The sequence below is a fragment of the Heterodontus francisci genome, chromosome 4 (genome assembly GCF_036365525.1).
Source record: "Heterodontus francisci isolate sHetFra1 chromosome 4, sHetFra1.hap1, whole genome shotgun sequence".
Taxonomy (NCBI): Eukaryota; Metazoa; Chordata; class Chondrichthyes; order Heterodontiformes; family Heterodontidae; genus Heterodontus; species Heterodontus francisci.
In genome coordinates this window covers 110,305,277-110,325,336 of record NC_090374.1, presented here as the reverse complement: position 1 = coordinate 110,325,336, position 20,060 = coordinate 110,305,277, and positions in this window count along the sequence as shown.

The following is a 20,060-nucleotide window of genomic DNA, read 5'->3' as shown; positions in this document are numbered from 1 at the left end:
ATTATTTTTCTGCACTGAAGCTTCTGCGCCTGCTCCTGATTTCAATTTTCTCCCCCAAGAATGTATTTTTTCTGAACACTTGCAGCTTGCCCTTAACTTTCTACTGCCACTGTGGCTCCTGCCATCATTGATCTCTCTCAACAACTATCAATGGCCTCCCACTACCTGTTCTCAGCTGCACCCAGCTCCCAATGTGCTCCTTGTTACCTGATGACATTTAGCATCTCTCCCTTTCTCATTTCACATGCACTCCCATTCTCAGTTGCTCTTCAGGCCTGTCCTTGGCTGAGCCTATAGCCTCCACCCCATCACCCAATGACCTTTCACACATCTACCTGCTCTTGGCTGATATTAGCTGTATCTTGCATATTTTCTGCCTTTCTGTAGTGCTTTCTTGACTGCCCACGGCCTTTTAATGGTTGGTTATTCTCCAGCCCAGAACCTGCTCTGTGCTATATAGTGATTTTTCAGGTCTGGGCCTCTACACAGAGATTCTTCTTGTCATGGATCCTGCCATCTTTCCTTTTGGAGAAGGAAGATTTGAAATAAGAGTGAGGATTCATATCTAAGTAGGTAGAAGGAAGTTTAGGGTAGTGAAATGTTAGGATGCAAAGAAGAACGAGGCATTTAGGGGATACATGAAGAAGTTAGGGAAGTGGGGTAGAGGAGAACACTGGGGGACAGAGGAAGATGAAGGGAGCTGGAGCACTGTGGCATATTGGAAGGCACAAGCAAATATTAGGGTGAAAAGGCAAAGAGTAATGTTGAGGGACAAAAGAGATTTAATGGAGCAAGAATGATATTGGTGAAGAAGCAATGGAGTTCAAGAGGAGAGGTTATGGGAATTGGATGTGCTCGAGTTGGGGGTGGCGGTTGTTAAAGGAGACAAGAGGATGTTGAGTTGATAGAGATATTAGGGGACAGCAAAGGCATGTTAGGGATCATGAGAAGATGTTAATGGGGTGGTGGGGGATGTTGGGGTGAGTATTAGACCATGAGGATGATGTTGGGGGAAGAGGTAATGGAGACCAATTAGACTGGGAATTGTTTGGGAGCGAGGGTGGTGTTAAGGAATGATTTAGTGATGGTTCTTAAGAACACGAGGGGCCAGAGAGGATGTTAAGAATGGATAAAAGAGTTTTTAGGCACCAAGGAGGATATTGAGGAAGGGGCAATGATGAGTTTTCATGGATAAGAGTGCAAGAGGGCTACCTTGTGATGTGGGCAGATTTTAGTAAGTGCAAAGAGAGATATGGGGGGACATAGGAATATTAGGGACAAAGGTGATGTTATGGGGGAAGAAATTTAGGTCACGGTGAGAGCGAATGGAGCAGAAGGGGAGGGATGGGGGAAATATACAGCAGGCAGGGGATGATAAAGGAAATGAGGGGAATATAAGTGTGTGAGGGAAACAGCAATGTATGAGTGGCTCAGAACCAGACATTTTTTTTTTTAAATTTCCAAAATATACTTTATTCATAAAAATCTGTAAAAATTACATTGCCAAACAGTTTCCAAACAGCACCAAAAAATACAAACATTGCAAGGGAGATCAGTTTCTTTCAATACTGTCATGTTTCTTCCCAACCCTTCCGTTTCACAATTGTCATGTCAATTACAGTTTTACATTTACAGCAATTCAGAATATTAATGATACAGTTCGAGGGGTTTCCCATGGATCCAGCCCCTCAGTCCAGCTTGGTGGGGGAACCTTACACAGTGGTCTTTCCCCATTGAGCCTTTGCTGCGGCTGCCCCAAGCTTTAGTGCGTCCCTCAGCACGTAGTCCTGGACCTTGGAATGTGCCAGTCTGCAACATTCGTTGGTGGACAACTCTTTGCGCTGGAAGACCAGCAAGTTTCGGGCAGACCAAAGGGCGTCTTTCACCGAATTGATAGTCCTCCAGCAGCAGTTGATGTTTGTCTCGGTGTGCGTCCCTGGGAACAGCCCGTAGAGCACAGACTCCTGTGTTACAGAGCTGCTTGGGATGAACCTTGACAAAAACCACTGCATCTCTTTCCACACCTGCTTTGCAAAGGCACATTCCAGGAGGAGGTATGCGACCGTCTCTTCCCCACCACAGCCAACGCGGGGGCACTGTGCGGAGGGGGCGAGACTTCGGGTGTGCATGAAGGATCTGACGGGGAGGGCCCTTCTCACCACCAGCCAAGCTACGTCTTGGTGCTTGTTTGAAAGTTCTGGTGATGAGGCATTCCGCCAAATGACTTTGACGGTCTGCTCGGGGAACCATCCGACAGGATCCACCGTTTCCTTTACCCGTAGGGCCTTGAGGACATTCCGTGCAGACCACTGCCTGATGGACCGGTGGTCGAAGGTGTTTTCCCGCAGAAACTGCTCCACGAAGGATAGGTGGTACGGCACGTCCCAACTGCACGGAGCGTTCCGCGGCAATGTGACCAGGCCCATCCTTCGCAACACCGGGGACAGATAGAACCTCAGCACGTAGTGACACTTGGAGTTTGCGTACTGGGGATCTACACACAGCTTGATGCAGCCGCACACGAAGGTGGTCATCAGGATGAGGGCCACGTTGGGTACATTTTTCCCGCCCTTGTCCAGAGATTTGAACATCGTGTCCATCCGGACCCGGTCCATTTTAGATCCCCAGACGAAGCGGAAAATGGCTCGGGTGACTGCCACGGCGCAGGAGTGGGGTATGGGCCAGACCTGCGCCACGTAGAGCAACAACGTGAGCGCCTCGCACCTGATGACCAGGTTCTTACCCACAATGGAGAGAGATCGCTGCCCCCACATGCCCAACTTTTGTCGTACCTTGGCTACTCGCTCCTCCCATGTTTTGGTGCACGCCCCGGCACTTCCGAACCATATCCCCAGCACGTTCAGGTAATCTGACCTGACGGTGAAGGGGACAAAGGATCGGTCAGCCCAGTTGCCAAAGAACATGGCCTCGCTCTTGCTGTGGTTAACTTTGGCTCCCGAGGCCAGTTCGAACTGGTCGCAGATGCTCATCAGTCTGCGCACGGACAGCGGATCCGAGCAGAAAACGGCGACGTCATCCATGTACAGGGAGGTTTTGACCTGAGTGCCTCCGCTGCCTGGGATTGTCACCCCTCTTATGCTCGCATCCTTCCTAATAGACTCAGCAAAGGGTTCAATACAGCAAACAAACAAGACCGGGGACAGAGGACAGCCCTGTCTGACTCCAGATTTGATCGGGAAACTTTCAGATTCCCACCCGTTGATTGAGACTGCGCTACTGATGTTTGTGTAGAGCAGTTGGATCCAATTGCAGATTCCCTCCCCAAACCCCATTTTGGAAAGCACGTCCCTATGATGAAGCAGCTTCACACTCTTAACATTACCTGCTGCTACTTCTGGAAAAGCTGGCCTGTTGCCCACAGCAGCACCCTTCACTGTCACACCATCCACAATCCAAACCTGAAAGGAAAAAAAAGGAGAGAAAAATAGACAGAAGCAGAAGATGGCATAGTAATTGGAAAAGACCAAAGGAGTGGACATAGCGGGAAAGAGAAAGAATCAGAAGAGAAGACAGATGTAGACAGAGAAACATCAATATGAGGATGGCAGACCGAGGGGAGAGAGAGACTGTAAGCTCTGAATTCCCATGAATAAAATGTCAGGTTATTGACTGACTTTGGCAGATTTGGCAGTGCCACACAGATAGTACAGCCTGGAAATTCAATTGTGCTGTGCCCATTTTAGAAGCATAAAATGGGAGCCGAAGAGTCCAATGTTGCTGGCAGCGCACATGCACTCATTCTGCACCACCGTGTTGGATCAGACATGTGATGTTGATGTCCAGGGAGCAAGCCGGAAGTGTGAAAATGCCTCATTAAATATTTAAATAAGGTTCTATGTTATGAAATTGGCCTTCCCAGTGTATGACTCATCACGTGATAAACTTGCCCAGCAACTCGTGATGCTAACGGGCAGCAATGTTCTGTAAAGGATTCATATACTTCTCAGAGGTTAGTTGCTGGTTTGTCCTTTGAGGCTGCTGGTTAACTTCCAGGTGTTTTTTTTTGTTGTTGCCTATTTTCTGCCTTGTATAACTGATTTCTGACCTGCTAACAACCTATTGCTGGAGACTATACCCACAGTCGTGTCTTCAAGCATCACTCCTCGCCTGAACTTCACTGAGAAGCAATGGTCTCAATATTAACCCACTGTTCCACCACTCCGCCCCAAATGCACAGGTGGGAGAAGGTTGTTGAGGGAGGGAAAAGTTGGAATTAAAATTTGGGGAACAGGTCTCCAACCTGCTGCATACGCACTTGCTGCCATTTTTACGACGGCAGGTTGCGTGACGTGCATATGCCTGTTGAGGAGAGATGGAACATTTCATTATCCTATTTAAATCAGGCTCCCAGAATGTGGGTCTGCTGGCTCCAGAAGATTTGTACTTTTTAGAATACACATTTAGTGGGAGGAGCAGTAATGCTCTCCCACCCCCTCAGTGAAGCCTTCAGCCTCCCTTCTGCTGATCAGCCTCTCCTCACTGTGCCAATCAGTGTTCCTCCCCCCACCAAGTCCTTAGAGGGAGAAGGAGGAGGGAAGAGAAGGACTCTCAGCAGAAGGTTTTACCCACATAGAGTCTTCAACGAGGACTTGTCATACCTCCACCTAAGCCAGGAACAGTGCGTTTGGTTGCTGCAATTCATGAAGGACTATGTCACCTCTTGGAACCAGACCCGCAGCCTCAGAGAAGGACAGGAACAGCGCTGCCATAGGCCATGAATATGACCGTGGCCCTGAATTTTCTCACGAGCAGATCCTTCAAGGCTGGAACGGGTAACGTAGATAACATTTCCAATTTGCTGTTCATTGCTACATCCAGGAGGCAACAGAGGCTCTGTACGCCAGGAGAGGGAACTTTACTGCCTTCTCCCTGAACAAGTTTAAGAAGCAGGAGGAGTGCACATGTTGCTTTGGCAGGATAGCAGGGTTCTCCATGGTGCAGGATGCTATCAGCTTCACATTGGTGATTTTGCAGGAGCCACAACTCAATTGTAAAAGTTACCACTCACTCAATGTGCAGTCAGTGCGTGACCACATTCAGCACATCATGCTGGTGTATGCCCGCTTTTCAGGCAGAAGTCATGCTGAATTCATGCGTTTATCCTGCACCAATCCGTTGTTCCAGGAATTTTTCACCCATCACTTCGAACCAGAATGTGGCTGCTGGACTACAAAGGCTAGCCACTCTACGCCTGGCCGATGACTCCCTCCACAACTGAACTAATAGTGGTCAGCACACATATAATGAGAGCCATAATGCTACAAAGAGTATCATCATTGGGGTCCTGAAGCAATGGTTCCATTGCCTTGACCTTTCTAGAGGAACCATCCATTACTTGCTGGAGTGCATGTCCTGATTTGTGGCAGTCTGTTGCATCCTCCACAACCTAGCCATCATGGGACACAACCCTTGGCATCATGGATTCGACAACGACCTCAGTGGAGGAGAAAGAGGAAGGGGAGAGGCAGCCAGAACATTCACGAGTCAGCCAGGTTGCCTGTTAGCACATCATTAAACTCTGGTTCCGATGAATAAAACCCTAGGTCCACATTGGTTAACAGTTCCACACCTTACCATCTCTCCATTACGGACTATCACAATGACCTCTTGGCCACAATCCTGAAATAAAAGCCACCACAAAACAACCAGTCCATACCAACTTTATCTAACAAAACATCCAATACTCCATACAATACTCAACTACGTACCCTTGTGTATTCCCTTAGTATCTTAATTGGGGGTGCCTTTCCCCAGCCCAGTGCTCCTACACAGTGCTAGCCTAGTGGCTGCAGTAAGCCTGGTGGAAGGCACACTGGGGGAGACTGGTGTCACGATCAAGATGGGAGACGTACACTTTTTTCTAGTTCCACTTCTCCACGGTCACAACGTATATTTACATTTTTTCCCACTCACTGATACCGTCAATCATAGACTCTATTTTTATTGCAGAATAAAACACACCAACCAGATTTCTTTAATGAACAATAAAACTATCAGTTTATTATAAACAAGTCTTAACCAGTAATGAAGCTAAGCATAAATACACAGATCAAAATATAAAAGTTCCCTTTTTACCTTAGCCCCTCATACACACACAAAAATACACCAGTTAACTGAAAAAAATGGAGATTTACACTTTAGAGCTCTTGTACAAAAAAACAAAAAAAGAATATGTTGTCCAGAATACTTGCTAATTCTTGAAGAAAAAAAGAGAAGATATGAAAAGATTTCCAAAGTCCTTGTTGGTTTGGCGTTCCAAATACATTTAGACGGCTGTCACTGGGATCTTCCTAGGACAGTTCTTGTCAGGCGAGGTTGAAGATCAGTTTGGGCAGGCTTTCTAGGGAAAACACAATAACATGGGTTTCAGGCAGTTTCTTACATTTGCTTCTCAGCTTCTCAAGAGATGGATAACTAGCAGGCTTTTTCAAAGAGCTGGAACAGACTGAGCTGGGGTTTTGTTCCCTTGGCAAGTTTTCTCCAATTGTCTTTTCAAACCATTGTACATATCCCAACTCACTGTCCAAATCAAAACCATAGACAATGTCAGGAGTCAAGCCTCATGACCCCTATAAATCTTGACTTGTCACTCCTTTGTAAACATCTTTCCCCAAGTCAAAAATAACCCCTGCTGGGTTATTATTTGAAAGCAGTTGCCTTCCAGTAACTGTTGTTTTCAAAGTCACACCTCTCAGTGACCCTGTTAAAAAAAAACATCCATGGAGTCTTTTCTGTTTTCCTAAAATAAGCCAATGTCCAGCTCTAAAATACTTAAAAATATAGAAGCACTTGTAACACTGGAGATGGCCTTTCAGGACTTCCTCGAGCAGCTCTGGGTCTTGAAAGCTCAGCTTCTGACTGCACCACCTCAGCATGTGAGGCAGCGATCAAGACTGGTTGACTGACAGGCAACAGCAAGGGCACTGACAGAGTTATAGTAGTGGGAGGGCGAATGCTGTCATCCTGAGAGAGGACAGCAGGTTCGTGCTACACAGAGCCGCTGCCGCTCCCCTGGGCAGCACCTCAGCAATCCTAGAAATCTGTTAGAGGACAGATTGCTGGACTGCTGTGTGAACCTGCAAGCTGCTTTGAGCACTGATACCCACAGCCATGATGGCAGCAGTCTGAGCCTGCATGGCACCAAACTAGGATTGCATGGTAACAAGCTGACATTTCTTGACCTCAGTCTGAGCTTCCACTGCAGCACTCAGACTTTGGGTGGCTTCTGCTTGTGCTGCAATGGAAGCAGACACATTGACTATCGACTGCATGATGATTGTGTCCGCAAGTCTCCTCATGAGGTTGGTCACCACTTCCACACTGGGAAAGATAGGCTCCAAGCTCTGTGCCGTGTTGGGGCCAGACTCCTCCGTGCTCCTTGACAGTGATAGCAGGCTCTCTGGCAGGCCTGCCAATGCACCAAACATTTCTGTTTGCATTCTCATCAGTCTTTCTCTATATACCGCCCATCGAACTCCTCATCTGAGTCTTCTGCAGCAGAACTCATGTGTGACCTCACCCTCTGGAGAGCTGGCACCACTGTTCCCTCTAAGGTGTACCTGATTGCACCCATGGCCATGCAACAATCTGGAATGTATCACACATTGAAATAAACTGATCGCTCACAACTTTGTGGAAGTTCAGTGACTTTCAAAAGGTAAGCTGCCCATGGATGAAAATGTGCTCAGAGGACTTTGTAGCTTTTACAGTACAAAGAAAATTTAGAGGGAACATTGGCTGGCACCCACATGAACCTTTCCCCTGCCCTGGCTGCAGCCCACTTATACCCAATGGGACTCACCACGTGCTGATTCTGCCTCTATTCTATCCTCTAAAGTACGTGCTGTGCCAGTATTTGAACTGGTGGCTGTGAGTGTTAAATTGAGTGACAATGTTTCTTTTTCCTCAGTTTCTTCATCGAGACCTTCAGCCTCCTGCTCCAGTGTCTGGTCAGTTGGCAGTTCTTGGGTTTCTGAAAGCATAAAGGCACAAGAGTGCGACTGGGTTGAGGGAATGGAGAAAGCAAGAGGTGCAAGGTCACATCATCTGCAGATTGTAAATCACAACAGATTTCAGGTTGAGGATAAAATGGGATTTGAGGAGGTGCATTAGGCAGGAACGTACAATCATCCTTGATGGCTTCAGTAATGCAATTGGCCATGGCATCAGTGCTGACTGCTCCAATTATTCCTAGCACCATCCACTCCATGGGAATCAGCACATGCAGCCATGCCTGCCTCCTGCTGGCTAGCTGCTGCTGTCTTATGGGCCACCCCCCTGTCCTGCAAGAGAGAGACAGAGAAGTGGGTCAGTGAGTGTGATGAGTGTGTTTGGGTGAGATGCCACAGTTGAATAGCTGGCAGTGTATACAAGCTGTGGGATATGAGTATGCAGCTTCCATCAGTGCTAAGTATGTGAAGCACATGACTGTGAGGTTTGAGCCGTGTTGATAGATGTTGGAAGGTAAGTGAAGGAGGGTGTTGAATGGATCAGTGTGTGAGGCTAGTGATGCCATGAGGATGCATTTACTAACCTTCACCCCTTGGTGAAGTCATTAACCTTCTTCCTGCACTGCATCCATGTCCTCAGGGCTAGAATGCTGGCATTGAACCCATTGGCTACCTGCTCCCACTGCCTTCTCAGGATCTGTCTGGAGGGCCTCCTGGCCCCTGAGGGAAGAGGACCCATTTTCTCCTGTCCACCTCCTGCACCAAGGCTTCCAGTGTGGCATCAGAGAACCTTGAAGCACTCTCTGGTCTGTTGACCCATTTCTATAGCTTTCTCCTGGTCTTCCACTCTTCTTTAAGCAGTTTCAGCTCCTGCCATAGCTAGAATGCACTTTAATTTTAAGAGGTGCAGGCTGGCTTTAAGCAGTGCAGGCTAACTTTAAATGGTGCTAGCTTAATACAAAATTGGGTCCCCTGCTGAGGCCTGCAGCCACTCAACACCACGTTCAGCACTGAGCTGCACGCCATAATCATTATGAATAACAGGCAGCACAAAGTTTGCATGCTGCCTGCATCACTTTGAACGGGTGTGGGGTAATCACGCATTGCGATTCCTGTGCCCCATTTTTGGGAGCAATCCAATTTGGTCTCCTAAGTCTTGTCGAAGGACCATTTTAACAATGTGGTAAGTATTGCTGAAAATAGAGACATGTTGTCGAAGCTTTTCATCTTGCACTCATCAGGACAATCCACAAGAATATCAATGTTAGGGAAAGCAACAACTTTATACTGTATGAGAAGAGAGTGCTGATTGGTTGGCAAGTGGACTCGGATTGGTAGAGCCATTGCCATGGAGAATGCACCAATTTCTGTTGACTAACAATTAACTGTCAATCTTTGTTAGAAATTTAAACCATGCAGGTTGACTCTGATTGATAAAGGCATTGCTGTGAGGAATGAAGCAGCGAATGGCTGTCACTTATTCTGTTTAGCTGAAACAGGCGCAATATTTTATTTTTATTTATTGATACAGCACTGAAACAGGCCCTTCGGCCGACCGAGTCTGCCGACCATCAACCATCCATTTATACTAATCCTACATTAATCCCATTACCCTCTCACATCCCCACCAATACTAGGGGCAATTTATAATGGCCAATTTACCTATCAACCTGCAAATCTTTGGCTGTGGGAGGAAACCGGAGCACCCGACGAAAACCCACGTGGTCACAGGGAGAACTTGCAAACTCCACACAGGCAGTACCCAGAATAGAACCCGGGTCGCTGGAGCTGTGAGGCTGCGGTGCTAACCACTGCGTCACTATGCCACCCTTTAGAGCATCACGTGGTCACTGGGAGAACTTGCAAACTCCGCACAGGCAGTACCCAGAACCGAACCCAGGTCGCTGGAGCTGTGAGGCTGCGGTGCTAACCGCATGTCTACATGTTCTATCTGTCTGCAAAGAACAGGGCCCTGTGTATAAATGGGCCGCACTGCGAGCCCTACTGACAATCTTAAATTGGTTGTCAGCGTAATTCTTAGCACACTGAAGATTATTTAGCAAATGTTATCCAATCGCAGAATCACATCTAATGTTGGACACTGCATTTTGAGTTTTGCAAGCACGGTTGGGTACGGCTTGTACCTTGACCATTGCAAACAGCGGAAAGGACATGTTGTTTGATCAGTGTGCTAAGAATTACACTGACAACCAATTTAAGATTGTCAGTAGGGTTCGCAGTGTGGCACATTTGCATTTCCATGCAGGCCTCCACCTACCAAGAATGAGGCATATTAATTTTGTCAATTGAACATTGATTTTAAACTTGCTGGGAAGAAGAGAAGGCCTGTTACAAGGGCTGCCAGACCCTTAGCTGAAAAATATTTTCATAAAAACATGCTTTAACTGCAGTAAGAGTGAGACCCAGGAAGGTTACTACTGCAAGTGCAGGAAAAGGTAATAGGATTCCTGAAGGCTATTAGGGTTTTGTGTTTGAAGGGAAAGTAACCCCATACCCCTCGAGTGGGGCAAGCAAGCCCATAGTAATTCTCAGGGACACAGGGGCCACTAGATCCCTTTTACTGGGAAAAGGCCTGACCTTTCCCCAGAGAGTGCAGTGAACACCAGATCGGTGGTGAATGGTATTGTAGGGCAGTGTATGCCTGTATCTGTACACCGGGTGCATCTGGAGTGTGACCTAGTTTTGGAACCGGTCACTGAGGGATTGTCCCTAGTTTGCCTGTGGATGGGGTTGACCTGCTCCTAGTTGATGATCTGGTGGGGGTGAAGGTGGTAGCGCCCTCAGTAGAGAAAGAAAGATTGCAGGAGGTCAGAGAGACAGCAGTGGCAGGAGACGGTCCCCTGCAGTTTCCCAGGCCATGATCAATCCAGCTCCCCAAGAGGAAACCGCATTGGCACTGCAGGCAGATGACCATGAGGTCTGTCTTTCTGAGACTTACTTTGGAAAGTTAGAAGACCCAGGGAATGAATTAAATAAATTTTCCCTTTCTGAGGCTCAGCGAGCAGACCCAGTATTGCAAGAGTTAGCATAGGCTACCCAGTCTGAAAGTGAAGCAGAGGGAATCCCTGATTGCTAGTATTTAAAGAATGAGGTACCAATGAGGAAATGGAGTTCTCCTCACAGATCTGAGAGTAAGGAGTGGACAGCAGTTCACCAGTTAGTGGTGCTGCAGAGGTACTGGAGAGAAATATTAAGAAGGGCCCACGAGACTACAGTGGCTGTACATGCCAGTATATGAAAGACCAAAGCCCACATAAGATGGCAGTTTGAGTGGCCAAAACTCCACATAGATGTGGTGGAGTACTGCAGGAGTTGCGACATGTGCCAGGTTAAGGGGAAACCCCAACCTACAGTGAAGCCTGCACCCCTAAGTCCTGTACCAGTGTTAGGAGGTCCCTCCAGCAGAGGGCTGGTGAACAGTAAAGGACTCCCACCGAGAACAAAAGGGGACAGGCAGGCACATGGCTGGCAAAAGGTTAGAAAGGGAAGGGGAAAAAGCAACCAAGGCAGCAGGTTAAAGGAAGTCCGGGAGGAATCCTGGATGAAAATCCCTACCGTGCAGTCAGTCAACCCTGAAAACTTTGAAAACTAGGACCCCACATCCTCCTCTGTAAATGCAGACACTAGAAGCACCCCACCAGAGTACCTAATGGCATTTATGGGAACCTGCAGAGACAAAGAAAGATCTCTAGGGGGCAGCAAAACCGTGAGGGCGATGCCTCATCTAGTTGAAGTGACACAGGGGAGTGCAATAGAGGCTACACAAATACCTGCAGGAAGGAGTATCCCAGAGGAAAAGGGGAGATTGGCAAAGAATCCTCCCCCACAGTCATAAAAAAGGAGAACCACCCTGAAGTCAAAAGCCTTTGCATGACTCAGCAAAGCACTGAAAGAGAGTTCAGGATAGACTCGCCCACTACTGACTCTCCTGAGCAAAAAAATTCCAACTTAGGACTAACTAAATCCCCCCACTGGCCCCTCCACCCCTCTGCAGACCTGAACAGGAACAAAGAGCCTAGGCAGTCATGGAAATGGGCAAACTGAAGAAAAACTTCCCCAAAGAACTGGGTTTATTGGGATGCCAAAAAGGGCAGTTTAAAGCAACACTGCTACCAAGAAAAGGCAGGCTGTAATAAGTCTTAGGATTTATGAATGAACGTGAATGACTGAGAGAGAGTGACGCATGCTTTTTCCTGTATCTTATATTTTCTCTCTCGACCCTTTTTAATGAAATCCGCTTTGCTCAAAGGGCTGCCAGACCCTTAGCTGAAAAACATTTGCATACAAACAGACGTGGTCAGACCAGCTAGTCACATGACTAACCTGCTTGGCAACCTGGGTTTTTACTGAATTGTACAAAGAGTTTGAACTCAGAAAAGACTCTTTGCTCCTGGAGTGAGAAGACCTCTCTTTTCTGCTCCCACCTCTTTCTCACAAGCTTCTGGACCCACTGAGGACACATGAACTTCAAGAGAGAAAAGTCTCCTACACCGTACAAGGTTTAAGAAGAATACTGGGCCCCAAAGAAAAACAAGACCTACTTCCAATCAAAGACTTTACAGCGAGTTCAAAGAACCAAAACCATCTTCAGATATTGCCTCAAACCTTTCCACTTCATTTCTTATGCTCTTTTCTGTCTCTATCTACATGTGTGTATCGCACATGCTTGCTAGCGTGGGCGTGTTGCGTATCCGTAAGCGTCAACTGAATTAGAGTTTAAGTTTGATAAATTTCAACTTTCTTCTTTAAACCTAAGAAAACCTGGTTTCTTTTCCTTATAGTTGGAAGTTAGTGAACAAGGATTTACTAAGGGGGAGCTAAAAAAACGGTGTGTTTAAAATTAAACCCTGTTACGGTAAGACCAGGTGAAGGCTGAGAGGGAAGCCTAGACCCCTTTCTCAACTGGTTGTATCGGCGTGTACTGGAAGCTACATATGTTAATGCACAGGGCCCTGTTCTTCGCAGACAGAAAGAACATGTATACACATTGTGCCTGTTTCAGCTAAACAAAATAAGTGACAGCCATTCTCTGGTTCATTCCTTCGGGCAATGCCTTGACCAATCAAAGTCAAGCTGCCTCGTTTAAATTTCTAACAAAGATTGACTGTTAACTGTCAGTCACCATAAACTGGTGCATTCTCCTTGGCAACACCTCTACCAATCAGAGTTCACTTGCCAACCAATCAGAGTTCTCTCTTATACAGTATAAAGTTGTTGCTTTCCCTCACATTGGTATTCTTGTGGATCGTCCTGATGAGTGCAAGATGAAAAGCTTTGACAACATTTCTCTATTTTCAGCATTACTCAAGCTCTGTACTACCAAATGACTAAATGTAGTAAGAGTTAATCACGGACAGTCAACCATTTCTGGTAGAGCAAATTAATGGTTAGTGGAGTCTCATTCCTTTAGGTTTTAATTGTTGTTGGAGATTTAAAAATGTAATGTAAGTGAATTGAGGCTGTGGCGGAGTTGGTAAGATATGCCATTTGAAGATTGCACTCACTGACCTTACAACTCATGTCAGATCATGAAACTTCTTCCTGCACTGCTTCCCTGTTCTTGGAGCTTTACTCCAGGCATTGACCTTTGCCGCTACTTGTTCCCATTGCCTCCTGAGCACATGTCTTGAGGTCCCCCTGCCCCGCATCCCCATGGATTCAGGATGTCTCTCCTTCTCTCTACTTCCTGTAGCAAGGCTTCCAGTGCATCATCAGAAGACCTTGGTGCCACACTCTCATGTTGAGCCATCTTAACAAAATTCTTCGAAATCAATTCACTTCCTGATACCACTTCCAGCAATCACACTGCGTCTCCCCTTTAAGAGGGGCAGGCTGCCTTTAAGTAGGGCTAGCCATTCATGATATCGGGCCCCCTGCTGATGTGTGCAGCCAATGAACATTGCAGGTAGTGTTGGCTGCAAGCAATAATCATGGAAACCAGCTGGAAGCACGAATTTACCATGCTGCCTGCAATGCAATGAATGGGCTCAAGTTAATCACGCAGTGTGATTCCCACATCTGCTTTCGGGGCTCTCCAATTTAACTAACCCCACCCCAGATTTCTCACTGCAGTTTCATCAATAACACCTGTTCCACCCTGAGAGAGATTTAATGTATCAGACCAAAAATGCATTGCTGCTGCAATGTGAGCCGCTTCCCTCTTAAATGCTTAATCTGACATATTAATTGCTGTTCCAAATGAATTGAGCATATTAGCACTGAAAGTAAACAGTTTATTGTAGAAATTTGGTTGCCCACAGGAAGCGTGCGCTAAGAAAACTTTGTTTCATGCTCCTGACTGAAACAGAAAGAGACACTTGCATTTATATAGTGACTTTCATGACCTCTAGACTTCCCAAAATGCTGTACAGCCAATTAAATTATTTTGAAATGCAGTCATTGTGCTCACTGTCATGTATCTGGCACTGCCAGATGATGGTTGACAGCAATCTTTAAACTAATCCTATATTTGGTCTGTTAATATAACAGTTCTTCTTGTCAGTTAGTCCAAATCTACAAAACATTAGGTGATGTTTACAGCAACAGGCACTTTGCCTCTACTTCCATGCCAAATTCCAAATGAAGCTCCAATTTGGTATGATTTTGATGCCTCATACAGCTTGCCAAGTGATGACTGCTAACTTCTTGTTTTGTGCCACCACCGTCTTTCAGTTATGACACAAATTAGTTTTTTTATTTTAGTTTAGTTTAGTTTAGAAATACAGCACTAAAACAGGCCCTTCGAGTCTGTGCCGACCATCAACCACCCATTTATACTAATCCTACACTAATCCCATATTCCTACCACATCCCCACCTGTCCCTATATTTCCCTACCACCTACCTATACTAGGGGAAATTTATAATGGCCAATTAACCTATCAACCTGCAAGTCTTTGGCATGTGGGAGGAAACCGGAGCACCCGGAGGAAACCCACACAGACACAGGGAGAACTTGCAAACTCCACACAGGCAGTACCCAGAATTGAACCCGGGTCCCTGGAGCTGTGAGGCTGCGGTGCTAACCACTGCGCCACTGTGCCGCCCCATTTTCAATGTATCTTTTCTGCACCTCATTGTGGTTAGAAATTCAATATTGGAATCCCCAAAAATCCTTTATATGGATGAAAAATACAGAGCTCCAGCTTTTCATGTGCTTTGTACTGTGGTTCTAATTAAAATAGAATTATTGCATCATGTAATTCATTTTTTCCTTTCTTTCTTCTAACAGTGTTCTTAATTTTTCATAGACTGAGGTCACTGAGATACCACAGTAAGCATAAGGTCAACTTTGACAACATAGAACTATTTACTGCACACTAACAATTTCCTAATATGTACACTACTGCCAAAAAAGCACCAGAGGGGTTAGAAGCCCAGAAATATTTTTACATTTGGCAAGCTGTATGAGGCATCAAAATCATACCAAATTGGAGCTTAATTTGGAAGTTGGCATGAAAGTAGAGGGAAATTGCCTGTTGCTGTAAACATCACCTAATGTTTTGTAGATTTGGACTAACTGACAAGAAGAACTGTTATATTAACAGACCAAAGATGGAATTGGTACGACACATGCTGACTAATAGTTGCTTAAGCCTGTTGACACATACAGGGAGAATTTTAACACCTCATGTTCCATTCATTGGAAACCAGGCCAAGGCAGTGGGGTAATGGGGGGTGGGGGGATGGAGGAAAGGTAAAAGTTATATTGGAGCAGGGGAATTATTCACTGGCTTCCTGCCTTGATCTGGTTGATTGCAATTTTCAATTGTAGGTGGCAAGGACCCCCGTCCGAAGCCATGTGGTCCTTACGCAGACTGGACTCCGAAGTCAACATTGAGACCTGACCGCATTATTAAGCTTAGGCCTTAGTGGATGGGCAGTGGCATCTTATCCGCCAGGCCAAAGCTGTGAGGAAGTGGATCCAGGCCAGAAGAGGGCCAAAAAGACAAGATTAAAAAAAAAAATTGTTTCCATTTGTGCCAGGAGAGCAGGAGTGTTCCTCTGGGATCTACAACAACAATGGACACCAAGCCACATAAAATATTAGGGTAGATGGCCAAAAGCTTGGTAAAAGAGATAGGTTTTTAGCAGCGTCTTACAGGGGAAAAAAGAAGTAGAGAGGCAGAGAGGTTTAGGGAGGGAATTCAGAGTTTAGGGCCTTGCCAGCTGAAGGCACAGCCACCAATGGTGAAGCGGTTAAAATTGGGGATGCTTAAGACACCAAAATTAAAGGAGCGCCGATATCTTCGAAAGTTGTTGGGCTGGAGGAGATTACTGAGATAGGGAGGAATGAGACAGTGGAGGAATTTGAAAAAGAGGATGGGAATTTTAAAGTTGAGGTGTTGCTTAACCAGGAGTCAGTGTAGGTCAGCAAACACAGGGAAGATGGGTGAATGGAATTTGGTGCGAATAAGAGGACATGAGGAGCAGAGCTTTGGGTGACCTCAATTTTAGAGTGTAAGAGGTGGGAGGCTGACCATTTAAATAGTCAAGTCTAGAGGTGACAAAGACATGGATGTGGGTTTCAGCAGAAGGACTGAGGTGGGATGAAGTCAGGTGATGTTACAGAAGTGGAAATAAGCGGTCTTAGTGATGATCTTAGGTCTGATATTTATTTTTATTTAGAGATACAGCACTGAAACAGGCCCTTCGGCCCACCGAGTCTGTGCCGACCAACAACCACCCATTTATTCTAACCCTACAGTAATCCCATATTCCCTATCACCTCCCTACACTAGGGGCAATTTACAACAGCCAATTTACCTATCACCTGCAAGTCTTTGGATGTGGGAGGAAACCGGAGCACCCGGCGAAAACCCACGCAGACACAGGGAGAACTTGCAAACTCCACACAGGCAGTACCCAGAATCGAACCCGGGTCCCTGGAGCTGTGAGGCTGCAGTGCTAATCACTGCGCCACTGTTCCGCCCATGACACCAAGGTCTGGTTCAGCCTCAGACAGTTGCCAGGGAGAGGGATGAAGCTGGTGGCTGGGGAAAGGAGTTTATGGTGGTGACCAAAGACAATAGCTTCAGTCTTCCCAATATATAGTTGGAGGAACTTTCTGCTTATCCTCTATTGGACATCAGACAAACATTCTGACAAGAGAGGTGGTGGTGAGGTTGAGCTGGGTGCCATCTGCGACATGTGAAAACTGATGCTGTGTATTTGGATGATGCCACCAAGGGGCAGCACAGACCTGAGAAATAGGAAGGGCCAAGGGTAGATTCCCACCCAACTGGATGTCGGTGGAGAGGGATTGGAGGTGGATGTTGTGCCAAGGTTGCAGACAGGTCGAGAAGGATGAGCAATGGAACCTTGAGTCCTCCTTGAGCTGCCCTCCTCTTCCTCCACTACGATCCTTGTTGGAACCCGTCCCAATCACATACCTTAGATCTGGGAAACATTCCTCCCCAGCAGCAGCCCCCTGTCGCCTGATTTTAATGGCTGAGCAATTGTTTCCCACTGACTCCTAGGCCATGTTGGTTGGTAAGTCAGCCAGTGGCATGCAAATGATGTCTAACTGTTAAAATCAGCTGGGTGTCCCCACTACTGACCTTCGATAGGCCAGTTGTTCACAAGGCTATATTTCCACCCAGGAATGAAAATCAACTCCAAAGAATTTGCCTCTCTGTATCTAGATTCTGAGCTTCAAATATAGCTACATATGCTTTAATAAATTATAAGTTGTATAAAAGAAAAGAAGATAAAAGAGAGAATAGAATATGAATGTAAACTAGCAAAAAACCTAAACAGAAAAACAAGCCTGTAAAAGCTTCTATAGGTACATAAAAATAAAACGTTTGGCTAAGACAAATGTGGGTCCATTACAGACAGGAGAATTTATAATGGTGAATAGAGAAAAGGCTTAGAAGCTAAATGATTACTTTGTGTCTGTCTTCACTGAGGAAGATACAAGAAATCTCCAAGGGACGAGGGAGAATGAGGAATTGAAGGAAATTAGTATTAGTAGGAGGGTTGTATTGGAGAAATTAATGGGGCTAAAGGTTGGATTAGTCCATGGGACTTGATATTCTACATCCCAGAGTGTTGAAAGAGGTAGCCATGGAGATAGTGGATGCATTGGTGATCATCTTCCAAAATTCTATAGGTTCTGGAATGGTTCCTGCAGAATGGAATGTAGCAAATATCACCCCACTATTTAAGAAAGGAGGAAGAGCGAAAACAGGGAACTACAGACTTGTTAGCCTTCCATCAGTAGTAGGGAAAATACTAGAATCTATTCTAAAGGATGTGATAAATGGACACTTGGATAATTATGGGCATAGTCAACATGGATTTATGAATGGGAAATCATGTTTGACGAACCTGCTGGAGCTTTTTGAGGATGTTATTAACAGAATTGATAAAGGGGAATCAGTAGACGTAGAATACTTAGATTTTCAGAAGGCTTTAGATAAAGTCCCGCACAGGAGGTTGGTTGGCAAAATGAAAGCACATGGGATAGGAGGTAATATCTTGGCATGGATTAAGGATTAGTTAACAGGCAGAAAACAAAGAGTTGGAATAAACGGGTCATTCTCCTGTTGGCAGGCTGTGACTAGTGGGGTACCGCAAGGATCAGTGTTTGGACCCCAGCTGTTCACAATATATATCAATGATTTGGATGTGGGGATCAAATGTAATATTTCCAAGTTCGCAGATGACACAAAACTAGGTGGGAAAGTGTGTTGTGAGGAAGATGCAAAGTGGTTTCGAGGGGTTTTGGACAGATTTAGTGAGTGGCTAAGAATATGGCAGATGGAATATAATGTGGAAAAATGTGAGGTTATCCACTTTGGTAGGAGGAACAAATGTGCAGAGTATTTCTTAAATGGTAAGAAATTAGAAAATGTAGATGTACAAAGGGACCTGGGTGTCCTTGTCAATAAGTCACTGAAAGCTAACTTGCAGGTGAAAGCTAACTTGCAGGTGCAGCAAGTAATTAGGAAGGCTAATGGTATGTTAGCCTTTATCACAAGAGGATTTGAATACAGGAGTAGCAAAGTCTTGCTTCAATTGTATGGAACCTTGGTTAGAGCGCACCTGGAGTATTGTATGCAGTTTTGGTCCCCTTATCTTAGGAAGGATATTATTGCTATAGAGGGAGTGCAATGAAGGTTCACCAGACTTGATCCCAGGATGGTGGGATTGTCCTATGAAGCGAGATTGGGGAAACTGGGCCTGTATTCTCTAGAGTTTTGAAGAAAGAGAGGTGATCTCATTGAAACCTACAAAATACTTCAAGGGATAGACAGGGTAGATGCAGGTAAGATGTTGCCCCTGGTTGGGGAGTCTCGAACCAGGGGACACCATTTCAAAATAAGGGGGAAGCCACTTAGGACTGAGATGAGGAGAAATTTCTTTACTCAGAGGGTTGTGAATCTTTGGAATTCTCTACCCCAGAGGGCTGTGGAACCTCAGTCACTGAGTATGTTTAAAGCAGAAATTGACAGATTTCTAAATACCAATGACATAAAGGGATAGGGAGATAGTGTGGAAAAAGGCATTGAAGTGGATGATCAGCCATGATTGTATTGAATAGCGGAGCAGACTCAATGGCTGAATGGCCTACTCCTGCTCCTATGTTCCTATAATTTCTTATCATTGGACATTTGTATTAGCAACTAACATCGCAACATGCAATGCAAGTAATTTAGGAACGAGCTGTGCCTTTAATGGTGAATGCGTATTTTCTGGGGTAGAGATATTATCTTACACTTTGATTTTCTATGAGGAAATGTAATGTATTTTTAAACTATTATTTATTTTTTAAAAACCCATAGGGAATTGAGATTCTTTTTGAAATCCTAGATACAGAAAATATTAATTGAGTACAAAATTTATAGCATACTTTGGAATTATCAACAGGACAATCACGGCAGTTATGCTTGTTACTGCACTAGACTAATTCCGAGAACTAGTCAGTGGGAATGAACAGAGTCTGTGGAGTATTAGAGAAACTGATATTACTTATCTGGGTATTATAGTTATTGATATTAGTTGCTTTCTTGCTTTAATATGCTTTATTTAAAACTTACCATAATATATAGGGTCCCACCAAATT